Source organism: Schistocerca gregaria, unplaced genomic scaffold (genome assembly GCF_023897955.1).
Source record: "Schistocerca gregaria isolate iqSchGreg1 unplaced genomic scaffold, iqSchGreg1.2 ptg000887l, whole genome shotgun sequence".
Lineage (NCBI taxonomy): Eukaryota > Metazoa > Arthropoda > Insecta > Orthoptera > Acrididae > Schistocerca > Schistocerca gregaria.
Window position 1 is genome coordinate 13,115 of NW_026062248.1, and position 14,193 is coordinate 27,307.

General features: G+C 51.1%; 19 non-coding genes across 19 annotated transcripts; all 19 read left to right on the top strand.

Moving 5' to 3' along the window:
- Window positions 1-411: 411 nt before the first annotated feature.
- Window positions 412-483, top strand: Trnae-cuc (transfer RNA glutamic acid (anticodon CUC)). Its single transcript has one exon. It is a non-coding gene; the product is annotated as a tRNA-Glu (tRNA).
- A 391-nt stretch (window positions 484-874) lies between these two features.
- On the top strand, window positions 875-946 carry Trnah-gug (transfer RNA histidin (anticodon GUG)). The gene has a single exon. It is a non-coding gene; the product is annotated as a tRNA-His (tRNA).
- A 453-nt stretch (window positions 947-1,399) lies between these two features.
- On the top strand, window positions 1,400-1,481 carry Trnal-uag (transfer RNA leucine (anticodon UAG)). The gene has a single exon. It is a non-coding gene; the product is annotated as a tRNA-Leu (tRNA).
- Window positions 1,482-1,926: 445 nt separating this feature from the next.
- Trnae-cuc (transfer RNA glutamic acid (anticodon CUC)) lies at window positions 1,927-1,998 on the top strand. Its single transcript has one exon. It is a non-coding gene; the product is annotated as a tRNA-Glu (tRNA).
- Window positions 1,999-2,389: 391 nt separating this feature from the next.
- On the top strand, window positions 2,390-2,461 carry Trnah-gug (transfer RNA histidin (anticodon GUG)). The gene has a single exon. It is a non-coding gene; the product is annotated as a tRNA-His (tRNA).
- A 453-nt stretch (window positions 2,462-2,914) lies between these two features.
- Window positions 2,915-2,996, top strand: Trnal-uag (transfer RNA leucine (anticodon UAG)). The gene has a single exon. It is a non-coding gene; the product is annotated as a tRNA-Leu (tRNA).
- Window positions 2,997-3,441: 445 nt separating this feature from the next.
- Trnae-cuc (transfer RNA glutamic acid (anticodon CUC)) lies at window positions 3,442-3,513 on the top strand. The gene has a single exon. It is a non-coding gene; the product is annotated as a tRNA-Glu (tRNA).
- A 391-nt stretch (window positions 3,514-3,904) lies between these two features.
- Trnah-gug (transfer RNA histidin (anticodon GUG)) lies at window positions 3,905-3,976 on the top strand. The gene has a single exon. It is a non-coding gene; the product is annotated as a tRNA-His (tRNA).
- Window positions 3,977-4,429: 453 nt separating this feature from the next.
- Trnal-uag (transfer RNA leucine (anticodon UAG)) lies at window positions 4,430-4,511 on the top strand. Its single transcript has one exon. It is a non-coding gene; the product is annotated as a tRNA-Leu (tRNA).
- Window positions 4,512-4,956: 445 nt separating this feature from the next.
- Window positions 4,957-5,028, top strand: Trnae-cuc (transfer RNA glutamic acid (anticodon CUC)). The gene has a single exon. It is a non-coding gene; the product is annotated as a tRNA-Glu (tRNA).
- Window positions 5,029-5,419: 391 nt separating this feature from the next.
- On the top strand, window positions 5,420-5,491 carry Trnah-gug (transfer RNA histidin (anticodon GUG)). The gene has a single exon. It is a non-coding gene; the product is annotated as a tRNA-His (tRNA).
- Window positions 5,492-5,944: 453 nt separating this feature from the next.
- Trnal-uag (transfer RNA leucine (anticodon UAG)) lies at window positions 5,945-6,026 on the top strand. The gene has a single exon. It is a non-coding gene; the product is annotated as a tRNA-Leu (tRNA).
- A 445-nt stretch (window positions 6,027-6,471) lies between these two features.
- Window positions 6,472-6,543, top strand: Trnae-cuc (transfer RNA glutamic acid (anticodon CUC)). Its single transcript has one exon. It is a non-coding gene; the product is annotated as a tRNA-Glu (tRNA).
- A 391-nt stretch (window positions 6,544-6,934) lies between these two features.
- On the top strand, window positions 6,935-7,006 carry Trnah-gug (transfer RNA histidin (anticodon GUG)). Its single transcript has one exon. It is a non-coding gene; the product is annotated as a tRNA-His (tRNA).
- A 453-nt stretch (window positions 7,007-7,459) lies between these two features.
- Trnal-uag (transfer RNA leucine (anticodon UAG)) lies at window positions 7,460-7,541 on the top strand. Its single transcript has one exon. It is a non-coding gene; the product is annotated as a tRNA-Leu (tRNA).
- A 445-nt stretch (window positions 7,542-7,986) lies between these two features.
- Trnae-cuc (transfer RNA glutamic acid (anticodon CUC)) lies at window positions 7,987-8,058 on the top strand. Its single transcript has one exon. It is a non-coding gene; the product is annotated as a tRNA-Glu (tRNA).
- Window positions 8,059-8,449: 391 nt separating this feature from the next.
- On the top strand, window positions 8,450-8,521 carry Trnah-gug (transfer RNA histidin (anticodon GUG)). Its single transcript has one exon. It is a non-coding gene; the product is annotated as a tRNA-His (tRNA).
- Window positions 8,522-8,974: 453 nt separating this feature from the next.
- On the top strand, window positions 8,975-9,056 carry Trnal-uag (transfer RNA leucine (anticodon UAG)). The gene has a single exon. It is a non-coding gene; the product is annotated as a tRNA-Leu (tRNA).
- Window positions 9,057-9,501: 445 nt separating this feature from the next.
- On the top strand, window positions 9,502-9,573 carry Trnae-cuc (transfer RNA glutamic acid (anticodon CUC)). Its single transcript has one exon. It is a non-coding gene; the product is annotated as a tRNA-Glu (tRNA).
- The last annotated feature ends 4,620 nt before the right edge of the window (window positions 9,574-14,193 follow it).

The following is a 14,193-nucleotide window of genomic DNA, read 5'->3' on the forward strand; positions in this document are numbered from 1 at the left end:
GTTCTCGTGGGGTAGGACGCAGCTCTTGTGACGCGCGTGTTGTGTAGGTAGCGTGGCCGAGCGGTCTAAGGCGCTGGTATCAGGCACCAGTCTCTTTGGAGGCGTGGGTTCCAAACCCACAGGTGCCAAACGTGTAATGTTGCCTGTGTCGTAGACAGCTGCACTCATTGCCCGCAAAGAAAACGGCACAACAAGGCGTGAGCGTCTGTTTCGTGAATTGTCGTAGAACAGTGCGTGGTGCAACGACAGGATTTGTAGGCGCCTTTTGCTCTCATCATTGCTGGCGTTCGTCTCCACGAAATGCGTCCGGAGCACGCCGCTCTATAACGCGAGAGAGTGGATTTTTTTACACTTGTCGTCGATTAACCGTGGGTTGCTGCTGCGTTCGCTGGAGGAGCGCTGCCGTCGTTATCCGGTGTGGTCTAGTGGCTAGGATACCTGGCTCTCACCCAGGAGGCCCGGGTTCGATTCCCGGTACCGGAAGTGCGCGTTTTTGTTGCTCCTCTTATGCGACTTGTCTCGACTTTGCTCGACTGACGCTACGCTGACGCGTGCACAAAGCCACGTTAAGTATGATTCGTTGCAACACCTGACGGCGAGAGAGATGGGCGTCTATCCACTTGTTATCCAGCCACATACCGGTACCTGTTGTCAAGAGGCTTGGAGGTCTGCAACACATTGCCACGGAGGTGGATGCAGCTAACCACTGTAGTTAGTGTACTGACAGCGCAGGCACGTTCATTAGCTCGCATGCATGTGATGGAGACCGTGTCTGCCACTGCTGTGGCGTACACCTTGGCCTAGGCTTAGGTTTTGCTGTGTATCGACACTTGCATTCCAGCCAGCTGCTTCCGTGGGCGCCTCCGTGGCCATGGCCGTGATCGTCTAGTGGTTAGGACATTGCGTTGTGGCCGCAATAACCCAGGTTCGAATCCTGGTCACGGCAATTTTTGAAAGTTTCTCCTTGCTGCCGTTGCATTGACGATAGTGCACGAGTACCCGAAATCACAGTGCTTCCTTGGTTTTTCACTCGTGTTCCGCAGGCCGCAGTCCGTACTACCACTTCATCACAAGTGCAACCTTCTTGAGCTCACATATGTCTGTTACATGGAACATTCTAGCTCCGCCCGACAGGTACAGCTATGATACTTTAGTGGTTACGGAAAGCCCAGGTTTCGAAACATGGTCACGGCACGAAAACGTCTCTTGATGCTGTCTCCTTAACTGCGACAGCTACAGACAAGTGGCGTCGCTACCATACGGCGGGCACGGCACTTTCTTGTTGTGGATGGCCTAAAGAGATGCTTCCAGTGGACATGGCACGGCGATTGCCAAGATACTTCCATTTCGAAGTGACCTTTGTAGTACAAATGAAACGTTTTGCCGCTGCTGCTCCAACGGTAACGTGGCCGAGCGGTCTAAGGCGCTGGTTTTAGGCACCAGTCTCTTCGGAGGCGTGGGTTCGAATCCCACCGTTGCCAATTTTGACGTCTCATTTTTGTGCCGATGCGGTGTGTTCTCGTGGGGTAGGACGCAGCTCTTGTGACGCGCGTGTTGTGTAGGTAGCGTGGCCGAGCGGTCTAAGGCGCTGGTATCAGGCACCAGTCTCTTTGGAGGCGTGGGTTCCAAACCCACAGGTGCCAAACGTGTAATGTTGCCTGTGTCGTAGACAGCTGCACTCATTGCCCGCAAAGAAAACGGCACAACAAGGCGTGAGCGTCTGTTTCGTGAATTGTCGTAGAACAGTGCGTGGTGCAACGACAGGATTTGTAGGCGCCTTTTGCTCTCATCATTGCTGGCGTTCGTCTCCACGAAATGCGTCCGGAGCACGCCGCTCTATAACGCGAGAGAGTGGATTTTTTTACACTTGTCGTCGATTAACCGTGGGTTGCTGCTGCGTTCGCTGGAGGAGCGCTGCCGTCGTTATCCGGTGTGGTCTAGTGGCTAGGATACCTGGCTCTCACCCAGGAGGCCCGGGTTCGATTCCCGGTACCGGAAGTGCGCGTTTTTGTTGCTCCTCTTATGCGACTTGTCTCGACTTTGCTCGACTGACGCTACGCTGACGCGTGCACAAAGCCACGTTAAGTATGATTCGTTGCAACACCTGACGGCGAGAGAGATGGGCGTCTATCCACTTGTTATCCAGCCACATACCGGTACCTGTTGTCAAGAGGCTTGGAGGTCTGCAACACATTGCCACGGAGGTGGATGCAGCTAACCACTGTAGTTAGTGTACTGACAGCGCAGGCACGTTCATTAGCTCGCATGCATGTGATGGAGACCGTGTCTGCCACTGCTGTGGCGTACACCTTGGCCTAGGCTTAGGCTTTGCTGTGTATCGACACTTGCATTCCAGCCAGCTGCTTCCGTGGGCGCCTCCGTGGCCATGGCCGTGATCGTCTAGTGGTTAGGACATTGCGTTGTGGCCGCAATAACCCAGGTTCGAATCCTGGTCACGGCAATTTTTGAAAGTTTCTCCTTGCTGCCGTTGCATTGACGATAGTGCACGAGTACCCGAAATCACAGTGCTTCCTTGGTTTTTCACTCGTGTTCCGCAGGCCGCAGTCCGTACTACCACTTCATCACAAGTGCAACCTTCTTGAGCTCACATATGTCTGTTACATGGAACATTCTAGCTCCGCCCGACAGGTACAGCTATGATACTTTAGTGGTTACGGAAAGCCCAGGTTTCGAAACATGGTCACGGCACGAAAACGTCTCTTGATGCTGTCTCCTTAACTGCGACAGCTACAGACAAGTGGCGTCGCTACCATACGGCGGGCACGGCACTTTCTTGTTGTGGATGGCCTAAAGAGATGCTTCCAGTGGACATGGCACGGCGATTGCCAAGATACTTCCATTTCGAAGTGACCTTTGTAGTACAAATGAAACGTTTTGCCGCTGCTGCTCCAACGGTAACGTGGCCGAGCGGTCTAAGGCGCTGGTTTTAGGCACCAGTCTCTTCGGAGGCGTGGGTTCGAATCCCACCGTTGCCAATTTTGACGTCTCATTTTTGTGCCGATGCGGTGTGTTCTCGTGGGGTAGGACGCAGCTCTTGTGACGCGCGTGTTGTGTAGGTAGCGTGGCCGAGCGGTCTAAGGCGCTGGTATCAGGCACCAGTCTCTTTGGAGGCGTGGGTTCCAAACCCACAGGTGCCAAACGTGTAATGTTGCCTGTGTCGTAGACAGCTGCACTCATTGCCCGCAAAGAAAACGGCACAACAAGGCGTGAGCGTCTGTTTCGTGAATTGTCGTAGAACAGTGCGTGGTGCAACGACAGGATTTGTAGGCGCCTTTTGCTCTCATCATTGCTGGCGTTCGTCTCCACGAAATGCGTCCGGAGCACGCCGCTCTATAACGCGAGAGAGTGGATTTTTTTACACTTGTCGTCGATTAACCGTGGGTTGCTGCTGCGTTCGCTGGAGGAGCGCTGCCGTCGTTATCCGGTGTGGTCTAGTGGCTAGGATACCTGGCTCTCACCCAGGAGGCCCGGGTTCGATTCCCGGTACCGGAAGTGCGCGTTTTTGTTGCTCCTCTTATGCGACTTGTCTCGACTTTGCTCGACTGACGCTACGCTGACGCGTGCACAAAGCCACGTTAAGTATGATTCGTTGCAACACCTGACGGCGAGAGAGATGGGCGTCTATCCACTTGTTATCCAGCCACATACCGGTACCTGTTGTCAAGAGGCTTGGAGGTCTGCAACACATTGCCACGGAGGTGGATGCAGCTAACCACTGTAGTTAGTGTACTGACAGCGCAGGCACGTTCATTAGCTCGCATGCATGTGATGGAGACCGTGTCTGCCACTGCTGTGGCGTACACCTTGGCCTAGGCTTAGGCTTTGCTGTGTATCGACACTTGCATTCCAGCCAGCTGCTTCCGTGGGCGCCTCCGTGGCCATGGCCGTGATCGTCTAGTGGTTAGGACATTGCGTTGTGGCCGCAATAACCCAGGTTCGAATCCTGGTCACGGCAATTTTTGAAAGTTTCTCCTTGCTGCCGTTGCATTGACGATAGTGCACGAGTACCCGAAATCACAGTGCTTCCTTGGTTTTTCACTCGTGTTCCGCAGGCCGCAGTCCGTACTACCACTTCATCACAAGTGCAACCTTCTTGAGCTCACATATGTCTGTTACATGGAACATTCTAGCTCCGCCCGACAGGTACAGCTATGATACTTTAGTGGTTACGGAAAGCCCAGGTTTCGAAACATGGTCACGGCACGAAAACGTCTCTTGATGCTGTCTCCTTAACTGCGACAGCTACAGACAAGTGGCGTCGCTACCATACGGCGGGCACGGCACTTTCTTGTTGTGGATGGCCTAAAGAGATGCTTCCAGTGGACATGGCACGGCGATTGCCAAGATACTTCCATTTCGAAGTGACCTTTGTAGTACAAATGAAACGTTTTGCCGCTGCTGCTCCAACGGTAACGTGGCCGAGCGGTCTAAGGCGCTGGTTTTAGGCACCAGTCTCTTCGGAGGCGTGGGTTCGAATCCCACCGTTGCCAATTTTGACGTCTCATTTTTGTGCCGATGCGGTGTGTTCTCGTGGGGTAGGACGCAGCTCTTGTGACGCGCGTGTTGTGTAGGTAGCGTGGCCGAGCGGTCTAAGGCGCTGGTATCAGGCACCAGTCTCTTTGGAGGCGTGGGTTCCAAACCCACAGGTGCCAAACGTGTAATGTTGCCTGTGTCGTAGACAGCTGCACTCATTGCCCGCAAAGAAAACGGCACAACAAGGCGTGAGCGTCTGTTTCGTGAATTGTCGTAGAACAGTGCGTGGTGCAACGACAGGATTTGTAGGCGCCTTTTGCTCTCATCATTGCTGGCGTTCGTCTCCACGAAATGCGTCCGGAGCACGCCGCTCTATAACGCGAGAGAGTGGATTTTTTTACACTTGTCGTCGATTAACCGTGGGTTGCTGCTGCGTTCGCTGGAGGAGCGCTGCCGTCGTTATCCGGTGTGGTCTAGTGGCTAGGATACCTGGCTCTCACCCAGGAGGCCCGGGTTCGATTCCCGGTACCGGAAGTGCGCGTTTTTGTTGCTCCTCTTATGCGACTTGTCTCGACTTTGCTCGACTGACGCTACGCTGACGCGTGCACAAAGCCACGTTAAGTATGATTCGTTGCAACACCTGACGGCGAGAGAGATGGGCGTCTATCCACTTGTTATCCAGCCACATACCGGTACCTGTTGTCAAGAGGCTTGGAGGTCTGCAACACATTGCCACGGAGGTGGATGCAGCTAACCACTGTAGTTAGTGTACTGACAGCGCAGGCACGTTCATTAGCTCGCATGCATGTGATGGAGACCGTGTCTGCCACTGCTGTGGCGTACACCTTGGCCTAGGCTTAGGCTTTGCTGTGTATCGACACTTGCATTCCAGCCAGCTGCTTCCGTGGGCGCCTCCGTGGCCATGGCCGTGATCGTCTAGTGGTTAGGACATTGCGTTGTGGCCGCAATAACCCAGGTTCGAATCCTGGTCACGGCAATTTTTGAAAGTTTCTCCTTGCTGCCGTTGCATTGACGATAGTGCACGAGTACCCGAAATCACAGTGCTTCCTTGGTTTTTCACTCGTGTTCCGCAGGCCGCAGTCCGTACTACCACTTCATCACAAGTGCAACCTTCTTGAGCTCACATATGTCTGTTACATGGAACATTCTAGCTCCGCCCGACAGGTACAGCTATGATACTTTAGTGGTTACGGAAAGCCCAGGTTTCGAAACATGGTCACGGCACGAAAACGTCTCTTGATGCTGTCTCCTTAACTGCGACAGCTACAGACAAGTGGCGTCGCTACCATACGGCGGGCACGGCACTTTCTTGTTGTGGATGGCCTAAAGAGATGCTTCCAGTGGACATGGCACGGCGATTGCCAAGATACTTCCATTTCGAAGTGACCTTTGTAGTACAAATGAAACGTTTTGCCGCTGCTGCTCCAACGGTAACGTGGCCGAGCGGTCTAAGGCGCTGGTTTTAGGCACCAGTCTCTTCGGAGGCGTGGGTTCGAATCCCACCGTTGCCAATTTTGACGTCTCATTTTTGTGCCGATGCGGTGTGTTCTCGTGGGGTAGGACGCAGCTCTTGTGACGCGCGTGTTGTGTAGGTAGCGTGGCCGAGCGGTCTAAGGCGCTGGTATCAGGCACCAGTCTCTTTGGAGGCGTGGGTTCCAAACCCACAGGTGCCAAACGTGTAATGTTGCCTGTGTCGTAGACAGCTGCACTCATTGCCCGCAAAGAAAACGGCACAACAAGGCGTGAGCGTCTGTTTCGTGAATTGTCGTAGAACAGTGCGTGGTGCAACGACAGGATTTGTAGGCGCCTTTTGCTCTCATCATTGCTGGCGTTCGTCTCCACGAAATGCGTCCGGAGCACGCCGCTCTATAACGCGAGAGAGTGGATTTTTTTACACTTGTCGTCGATTAACCGTGGGTTGCTGCTGCGTTCGCTGGAGGAGCGCTGCCGTCGTTATCCGGTGTGGTCTAGTGGCTAGGATACCTGGCTCTCACCCAGGAGGCCCGGGTTCGATTCCCGGTACCGGAAGTGCGCGTTTTTGTTGCTCCTCTTATGCGACTTGTCTCGACTTTGCTCGACTGACGCTACGCTGACGCGTGCACAAAGCCACGTTAAGTATGATTCGTTGCAACACCTGACGGCGAGAGAGATGGGCGTCTATCCACTTGTTATCCAGCCACATACCGGTACCTGTTGTCAAGAGGCTTGGAGGTCTGCAACACATTGCCACGGAGGTGGATGCAGCTAACCACTGTAGTTAGTGTACTGACAGCGCAGGCACGTTCATTAGCTCGCATGCATGTGATGGAGACCGTGTCTGCCACTGCTGTGGCGTACACCTTGGCCTAGGCTTAGGCTTTGCTGTGTATCGACACTTGCATTCCAGCCAGCTGCTTCCGTGGGCGCCTCCGTGGCCATGGCCGTGATCGTCTAGTGGTTAGGACATTGCGTTGTGGCCGCAATAACCCAGGTTCGAATCCTGGTCACGGCAATTTTTGAAAGTTTCTCCTTGCTGCCGTTGCATTGACGATAGTGCACGAGTACCCGAAATCACAGTGCTTCCTTGGTTTTTCACTCGTGTTCCGCAGGCCGCAGTCCGTACTACCACTTCATCACAAGTGCAACCTTCTTGAGCTCACATATGTCTGTTACATGGAACATTCTAGCTCCGCCCGACAGGTACAGCTATGATACTTTAGTGGTTACGGAAAGCCCAGGTTTCGAAACATGGTCACGGCACGAAAACGTCTCTTGATGCTGTCTCCTTAACTGCGACAGCTACAGACAAGTGGCGTCGCTACCATACGGCGGGCACGGCACTTTCTTGTTGTGGATGGCCTAAAGAGATGCTTCCAGTGGACATGGCACGGCGATTGCCAAGATACTTCCATTTCGAAGTGACCTTTGTAGTACAAATGAAACGTTTTGCCGCTGCTGCTCCAACGGTAACGTGGCCGAGCGGTCTAAGGCGCTGGTTTTAGGCACCAGTCTCTTCGGAGGCGTGGGTTCGAATCCCACCGTTGCCAATTTTGACGTCTCATTTTTGTGCCGATGCGGTGTGTTCTCGTGGGGTAGGACGCAGCTCTTGTGACGCGCGTGTTGTGTAGGTAGCGTGGCCGAGCGGTCTAAGGCGCTGGTATCAGGCACCAGTCTCTTTGGAGGCGTGGGTTCCAAACCCACAGGTGCCAAACGTGTAATGTTGCCTGTGTCGTAGACAGCTGCACTCATTGCCCGCAAAGAAAACGGCACAACAAGGCGTGAGCGTCTGTTTCGTGAATTGTCGTAGAACAGTGCGTGGTGCAACGACAGGATTTGTAGGCGCCTTTTGCTCTCATCATTGCTGGCGTTCGTCTCCACGAAATGCGTCCGGAGCACGCCGCTCTATAACGCGAGAGAGTGGATTTTTTTACACTTGTCGTCGATTAACCGTGGGTTGCTGCTGCGTTCGCTGGAGGAGCGCTGCCGTCGTTATCCGGTGTGGTCTAGTGGCTAGGATACCTGGCTCTCACCCAGGAGGCCCGGGTTCGATTCCCGGTACCGGAAGTGCGCGTTTTTGTTGCTCCTCTTATGCGACTTGTCTCGACTTTGCTCGACTGACGCTACGCTGACGCGTGCACAAAGCCACGTTAAGTATGATTCGTTGCAACACCTGACGGCGAGAGAGATGGGCGTCTATCCACTTGTTATCCAGCCACATACCGGTACCTGTTGTCAAGAGGCTTGGAGGTCTGCAACACATTGCCACGGAGGTGGATGCAGCTAACCACTGTAGTTAGTGTACTGACAGCGCAGGCACGTTCATTAGCTCGCATGCATGTGATGGAGACCGTGTCTGCCACTGCTGTGGCGTACACCTTGGCCTAGGCTTAGGCTTTGCTGTGTATCGACACTTGCATTCCAGCCAGCTGCTTCCGTGGGCGCCTCCGTGGCCATGGCCGTGATCGTCTAGTGGTTAGGACATTGCGTTGTGGCCGCAATAACCCAGGTTCGAATCCTGGTCACGGCAATTTTTGAAAGTTTCTCCTTGCTGCCGTTGCATTGACGATAGTGCACGAGTACCCGAAATCACAGTGCTTCCTTGGTTTTTCACTCGTGTTCCGCAGGCCGCAGTCCGTACTACCACTTCATCACAAGTGCAACCTTCTTGAGCTCACATATGTCTGTTACATGGAACATTCTAGCTCCGCCCGACAGGTACAGCTATGATACTTTAGTGGTTACGGAAAGCCCAGGTTTCGAAACATGGTCACGGCACGAAAACGTCTCTTGATGCTGTCTCCTTAACTGCGACAGCTACAGACAAGTGGCGTCGCTACCATACGGCGGGCACGGCACTTTCTTGTTGTGGATGGCCTAAAGAGATGCTTCCAGTGGACATGGCACGGCGATTGCCAAGATACTTCCATTTCGAAGTGACCTTTGTAGTACAAATGAAACGTTTTGCCGCTGCTGCTCCAACGGTAACGTGGCCGAGCGGTCTAAGGCGCTGGTTTTAGGCACCAGTCTCTTCGGAGGCGTGGGTTCGAATCCCACCGTTGCCAATTTTGACGTCTCATTTTTGTGCCGATGCGGTGTGTTCTCGTGGGGTAGGACGCAGCTCTTGTGACGCGCGTGTTGTGTAGGTAGCGTGGCCGAGCGGTCTAAGGCGCTGGTATCAGGCACCAGTCTCTTTGGAGGCGTGGGTTCCAAACCCACAGGTGCCAAACGTGTAATGTTGCCTGTGTCGTAGACAGCTGCACTCATTGCCCGCAAAGAAAACGGCACAACAAGGCGTGAGCGTCTGTTTCGTGAATTGTCGTAGAACAGTGCGTGGTGCAACGACAGGATTTGTAGGCGCCTTTTGCTCTCATCATTGCTGGCGTTCGTCTCCACGAAATGCGTCCGGAGCACGCCGCTCTATAACGCGAGAGAGTGGATTTTTTTACACTTGTCGTCGATTAACCGTGGGTTGCTGCTGCGTTCGCTGGAGGAGCGCTGCCGTCGTTATCCGGTGTGGTCTAGTGGCTAGGATACCTGGCTCTCACCCAGGAGGCCCGGGTTCGATTCCCGGTACCGGAAGTGCGCGTTTTTGTTGCTCCTCTTATGCGACTTGTCTCGACTTTGCTCGACTGACGCTACGCTGACGCGTGCACAAAGCCACGTTAAGTATGATTCGTTGCAACACCTGACGGCGAGAGAGATGGGCGTCTATCCACTTGTTATCCAGCCACATACCGGTACCTGTTGTCAAGAGGCTTGGAGGTCTGCAACACATTGCCACGGAGGTGGATGCAGCTAACCACTGTAGTTAGTGTACTGACAGCGCAGGCACGTTCATTAGCTCGCATGCATGTGATGGAGACCGTGTCTGCCACTGCTGTGGCGTACACCTTGGCCTAGGCTTAGGTTTTGCTGTGTATCGACACTTGCATTCCAGCCAGCTGCTTCCGTGGGCGCCTCCGTGGCCATGGCCGTGATCGTCTAGTGGTTAGGACATTGCGTTGTGGCCGCAATAACCCAGGTACGCTCATTCTGGCTTTAGCCGTCGCCGCGGTCGGACGTGCTTGTTGTTTACTCCGCGTACGTTAGCGCTATCGCCGGTGTTTGGTGTTTACGTGAAGTTAGCTGTACATTTTCGCTGTTATTTTTTGAGTGGTGTCTCTGATAAGTGTTTTTATAGTGCTTTCGTCCGTTCCACGTCTCGTGCTTCGCCGCAATTTCGGTTGTTGCCGGAATTTCGTCGGAACCGACGACCATGTCTGACACCGTCAGGAAGAATACTTTAGTCTTCTCGTTCGAGAAAGAAACACGGCCGGTCCAACCCACTGCGCTGGAAATCCACGATTGGCTGACTGAGGTAATCGGTATAAATTCTGACTCTGTTCATACCACGCAATTAGATGCTGAAAAATACTGTGTTTTTGTTAAATTTCTGAACTCAGTGACAGTCGATAAGTTGCTTGCAAAATGGGGTAATTCCGTCGAATTTGTTCATCGAGACGATTCAAAAAGTAATGTCTCTGTACGAAAAGCTGATATCATGTACACCAATGTCAGGATTTTGAATGTTCCAATTGAAATTGATAATCAGTTGATCAAGGACGCTCTATCTAAATATGGCGAAGTTAAATCTATCTATAACGAAAGATGGTCGAAGCTATACAAGATACAGTGTTTTAATGGCATTAGATCCGTTGAAATGGAGGTGAAAGCCAACATTCCGTCCCATATATCCGTTGCAGGCCATAAAGCACATGTTGTGTATTCTGGTCAGGAGCGCACGTGCAATATTTGCAATGAGACAGGTCATTTCCGACAAGATTGTCCGCGCCGTGTTTTTGTTCTTCGGAACAATCTAACACAGCGTCAAAAACTGACCCTCAGCGATGTCTTACCAAATAGCACTTCCCTTCTTTCGGTTAACGACAGTGGTGCATGTACTTCTGCAGTGCCCGCCATAACTACTACGGAGTTCCCTCCCCTGAGCGTCATTACATCACACCCTTCTGTTCCCGATTGCGATCTCCAGAATAAGAAGCGACCGTTGGAAATGACCGATGACGGCTCGGACGGCGAGTCCGCCCGTAATTCGCCTTCCACCCGCAAGCAGAAGCAGTGTAATGCGGATGTGCTCGAGGAAACAAACAGTACATGTATTGACGTGACGACAGCCGCTAAGGCAACCCGGCCGCTGTCGGCGGCTGAACAGGTACAAACGGTCCACGGAGGGGACGCAGTAACGATTGTCGCGGAGACGGAAGAGGCGCACTCCGAAGCACAAGAGGTGACGGAGCGGAACCCAACTCAAGAATTTACAGACCCACAAACCGCCGACTCAGTCAGTGCTCTGGAGCTAGTGACGGAAGAACAAGGAAATGGCACTCGTAAAAAGGACGCTGTTGAGGCAGCTTCGGTCACAACGGTGGTAAAGATAGACAATCCGAATGACGGCGCGTTGAACCAAGATGTCCGAAGACGCCGACTCAAACCGCAACCTAATCTCAAAGCTTCCCGTAACCAAAGCAAACAACAACCAGCACAAGAGGAAGCGACGGCCAAGAACGTCTTGTATGAAATCATCACGGAAAGACCTAAGGAGGTACCTTCAAGTGACATTAGTGATGCAAAGCCCCTCGGTAAAACTAAAACCCGAGATGTTCGGAATCCTGCACCAAAATGAGGCTGTAAGATGAAAAAAAAAAAAGGATTTTGTTGAACCAGTTTCATTTCTAATTGTACTACTGTCTTAGTCATATTTCAGAGGAACCAGATGAAGTGTTTACCGAGCTTCAAATACTGATTATTCTTTTAGATGTTTGTTTAAGCAGAGTCGTTTCTCCCTTCTAGGAGCTGCACATCTCTTTTTTTTATTAATATTTTGTTATCTTTTTAATCACTTATTTACTTTTTATGCAAACTAAATGTCCCAGGCATATACGATTACGACTATCAATATTAACAGGATTACATCCGTGACTAAAGTTACAGCGCTCAAGGATTATTTATATGAGTCAGGGACGGACATTGCTTTCCTACAGGAAGTAGTGCTGACTAATCTTACAGTGCCTGGATATTTGGCGATTTTAAATGTCTCACTTGACACCAACGTCGGTACAGCAATTTTAGTCAGGGAGGGGATTCCTGTCTCGGATATCGAGAGGTTGGACTCCGGCAGAGCGATAGGTATAAAAGTCTTTGGTTCTACCCTTATCAATCTGTATGCCCCTTCTGGCACATCCAATAGAATGGAAAGAGCACAGTTCTATAAAGAAGAAATCATTTATTTATTACGGAAAAACCCAAAAGATCTTATAATAGGCGGTGATTTTAATTGTGTGATAAATAAGAAAGACCAGGTTCCGAATTTTAATACCTGCAATGAACTGAAGCGTTTCGTCACTGTTTTACAGCTTAAAGATGCTTGGGAAATAATGTATCCCACATTTGTGGCATTTACATTCCTAGGTCCTCACTCACGTAGCAGGATCGACAGACTCTACATATCGCAAAGTCTAGTTAGCTCCTTCATTAAAGCAGAGACGATTCCAGTTTACTTTTCTGATCATAGCTCCGTGCTAGCTTCCATCAACCTTACTGCGCAACCCACTCGCCGTTTTAGAAGTTCATGGCACCTTAATACGTCACTGATGCAGGACGACGGATTAGAAGAAAGTTTGACAGAAGCGTGGGCATTGTGCCTCCGCTCTGCAGATAGACACGTCTCAGTACTAGACTGGTGGTGCAACAGGGCAAAGCCTAAACTGAGAAAAGTTCTCATCCAGTATAGTGTACAACGATCGAAAGACTTGAAAAATTCCATAGAATTTTATTATACCATGCTGCGAAATTTATATGAGCAGGCAAACACTTCCAACGTCCGTCTGGCAGATATCAAGCAAACTAAGGCCAAATTGCTCAGTCTTAAAAGACAGCAGATGGAGGGTCTGAAATTAAAATCCAAGGCTAAGACAGTCGTGGAGGATGAACATGCTTCCTTGTACCATCTACTGAAGCACGAAAGAAACAGGAGACGCACCTTCATTGATGGACTTCAGTCTGAAACTGGCGAGACACTCACGACTCAGAGAGACATCGTCAATGCAGTGCACAAATATTACGAAGACCTATACACTGCCAACCCGGTATGTGAAGAGTCCTTCGATGAGTTCCTTAGTTACATAGCTCCACAGGTCTCGGACGAGGAAAACGAAGACCTTCTCGTTGAGTGTACTAACGAAGATATCCACAGAATCATCTGCAAATCTCCTCTGAGGAAATCGCCGGGACCGGATGGTTTGCCTGTTGAATTTTATAAACGATACTGGCCACTGATTGGTGACATGTTTACCCGAATGACGAACGAGGTGCTTCAGGGAAAGCATTTACCTGCTGTTTTTAAAGAGAGCACAATAGTACTAATCCCAAAAAATGCTGCAAAAAGAAACCTCAACAACTTTCGTCCTATCTCCCTGTTAAACTCCGATTATAAAATCATCGGCAGAATTTTAAACAACAGACTCTCACAGTTGGCCAAAAAGATAGTAAGTCCATACCAGTCCTGTGTGCCTACCAAGAGCATTTTCAAAAGCATAGCTGAATATAGAGATATAATTGCAATCACTGCTGTGACCACCATAAAATGTGCTATCATGTTTATTGACTTCCAGAAAGCATTTGATCGTGTGGATCATAGATTCCTTAGTGCCACACTGAACAAAATAGGTTTTAATGAGCGAGTCGTAAGTGTGATCAGAAATGTTGCAACAGGCATCAGCGCTTGTATATCAGTTAACTGCCAGAGGACAAAGCAGATTCAGATCAGGCGCGGCGTTCCTCAAGGAAGCCCCCTTTCCATGTTCCTATTCGTGCTTTCATTAGAACCTTTCCTCCGCAGTGTTCATGCCACTCTAACTGGCATCACATTCTCTGGTCACCGAACAGTCATAAACGCCTATGCCGATGATGTCGGAGTCGTCCTGCGAAATCCCGACGACATTTTGAAATTGGAAACGCTAATTAAAAAGTACTGTAGAGTCTCCGGAGCAGGTGTCAACGCAAACAAAAGCAAACTCCTAAACCTGCGGGGTTTTCAACATACCACCTTAGCCTGGGCCACAATGGTCACCCAATGCAAAGCACTAGGAATAACACTGACACCTTGTCCGTTAAAAATGGCAGCTATCAATTGGAGAAATACGT